This window comes from Eriocheir sinensis, unplaced genomic scaffold (genome assembly GCF_024679095.1).
Source record: "Eriocheir sinensis breed Jianghai 21 unplaced genomic scaffold, ASM2467909v1 Scaffold10, whole genome shotgun sequence".
Classification (NCBI taxonomy): Eukaryota; Metazoa; Arthropoda; class Malacostraca; order Decapoda; family Varunidae; genus Eriocheir; species Eriocheir sinensis.
The window spans coordinates 467,617-470,116 of record NW_026110296.1 but is presented as its reverse complement, the minus strand read 5'-3'; the positions used below and the strand labels follow the sequence as shown (position 1 = coordinate 470,116).

Sequence of the window (2,500 nt, the reverse complement as noted above, 5' to 3'; positions counted from 1 at the left end):
GAGGCAACGGCCAAGCGAGTTGTCGTCACTGCCGTGGCGGCTCATCCGTGAGAGATTCTTCTCAGTTGCCGATGGGAATTCGTGGCGAAAGGGAATACGGTACTTATTCCGTAACCAGGCCTGGATGCCAACCGGGGCTAGGTTCCTTCTTGGGCCGGCCCTTGGTGCAGGAACCCGGTAACGGGAACCAACTCGCGTCCATCGGCGGTGGTCCGGGGAAGAGTTTTCTTTTCTGTTTAAGGCGCCGTGACCCTAGAAGCCACTCGCAGAGCGAAAGGGTGTTGGTAACACGGTCTGCCGTAGAGCGCCGCGGTTCTTGCGGCGTCCCGAGTACCACTGCCGGTCCGTGAAACATGCGAGGCAGGTAACTGCATGGGGCGAAGCGGGGGGGTCTGCTGCTGCTGCCCGCTGCCGGGCGTCGTTCTGCGGCGTCACGGCGCGGCGCACGTACGCACGCGGCCTCCGCGATGCACCCCAGTTTCGGGCCTGTGCGTACCCATATCCGCAGCCGGTCTCCAAGGTAAGAAGCCTCTGGTCGATAGACTAATGTAGGTAAGGGAAGTCGGCAAATTAGATCCGTAACTTCGGGATAAGGATTGGCTCTGAGGATCGGGCCAGTCGGGCCTGTGCGGGAAGCGGGCCTGGGTTCGGGCGCTGGACTGGGCTCAGAGGCTCTGAGCTGCGCGCGGTGATGGGTGATGCCGTCTACCCTGCGGCGCCGACGTCGCCGGTGTCCGCCCATCCGCTGTGTCTCGCCTTCCCCGTGGCGGCGACCCATTCCAAATGCGGCCTCGCGTCGCGCTGTCCTTGTTCTATCAGCTCGCCGGTGCGGCGGTGCTTGTGGTCCGGTTCGCAAAGGCGGCCGGCGGACGATCACCGCGTCGTTTGGGCCCTCAAAAGCCCCGGCGCGGCGTCCTCCGGTCGCTCCCGGTCCCACTCCGCCGTCCGCGCTAAAGCCGGCGCGGCGGGGCAGCGCGCGTTGGGGAATCACCGCAGGGTTCGCGCAGCGCCGGTCTCGCAGGCGGGACACGCTCATGCGAGGTGGGGCCAACGGCCCGGTGTGCGGCGGCTCGCATTTCGTGGTGGCGGCTCTAGCCCTCTCGCCACTCGTGCCGAGAGCTCGGACCGGCGTGTCTCCGGCCCTTCCGTGGAACGCGCTAGGCTGCGTGGGCGCGGGGGCTCTCTCTATCGCCGGCTTTCGGCCGGTTAGGTAGCAGCAGCAGTCGTCCCTCGCTCCAAACCCACTTCGGCTGGCGCCCAGCGATCAACTCAGAACTGGCACGGACCAGGGGAATCCGACTGTCTAATTAAAACAAAGCATTGCGATGGTCAGAGATAGATGTTGACGCAATGTGATTTCTGCCCAGTGCTCTGAATGTCAAAGTGAAGAGATTCAACCAAGCGCGGGTAAACGGCGGGAGTAACTATGGGCTTGCGGGCTCACGCCGGGCGTATAGGGTAGCACCCTGGGGTGCCTGCCCGGGCGTTCGGGTTGAGATGGGTATACGAGTCTCTCCCCGGAGGGCTCTGGCCCGTCTCCTGATTAGACCCGGGTGGTAAAGTCCGTGGTGCTCGTAGCCGTCGAGGTTACCTTATGGTAGCTACGAAGTATTAAAGCCGCGGACGCGCACCTAAGAACAGCACAAGAGTGTCGGCCTTCCTGGTTTGTAATCTGGATCCGTAAAAAGTTTCTTGCGGCAGTGCTGGGTCTGCGAGGAAGCCTACGTGGTTAACACGATGGTGCAGACTTGGGCGCGAAGCTGTCGCAAATACCTGGGCTTTTCTGGGTTGGGTCCAGGCTCCGCTGCTGTGAGTGGCCAGGCAGGGGAGCATTAGCTGCTGCCTGTGAAAACGGGGCTAGGCACCCCAGCAATGGGTTAGCGGCTGAGGCTGTCGCGCCTAATTGCCGAACCTCAAGTAACAGACCCCCCGTGGTGCAACAGGACTGCGTTAAGCCGGGTGGTAATTGACGCGAGTGCTAGCCGTGACGACGCTGTTTGTTTCCTTTTCTCAGCGCCCGGAGCACACTCAATCGCGCGCACTTCGCCACCCGGTGCGGACTGATTGCTTTAAGCCACGGGGCGTGCCATATTATGAGTATGACTAAAAGCATACATGCAGTACTCTGCCGTTGCCTTTATGGCAGGCCATGAGCGAAAAGCTCATAGTCGATTCTCTGTGGTGCGGATGCCGGGAGGGGTATCGTGATTCCGGACCCGCATCCCTGCGTGGCGCCGTAGAGTATTTACCCGTGCCCCTCACTTAACCGGCTATTCGGCGCGAGAAAGTCGGTCAGCCTGATGACTGAGTCTTCAGTACCCACCTGTCCGATGCGTCGTACCGCAATGAAGCCATGGCAGAATACCTTCTTAATGAAGATGAACGATTCCCTGGGTTAGGCGGGGCTCCGCGCTCTTTGTCCCCTGCTGGCTCGTCTATTTGTGATGGGACAGTGGGTGGTGGAAAGTGGCGCGGTTTAAGGGGAGGAGGAGACCGTCTT

The 2,500-nt window shown here is 61.4% G+C and overlaps 1 pseudogene; it reads left to right on the top strand.

Annotated features, from left to right (window-relative positions):
* LOC126988882 (large subunit ribosomal RNA) overlaps positions 1 to 2,500 on the top strand; it is a 5,708-nt pseudogene that overhangs the window by 2,097 nt on the left and 1,111 nt on the right.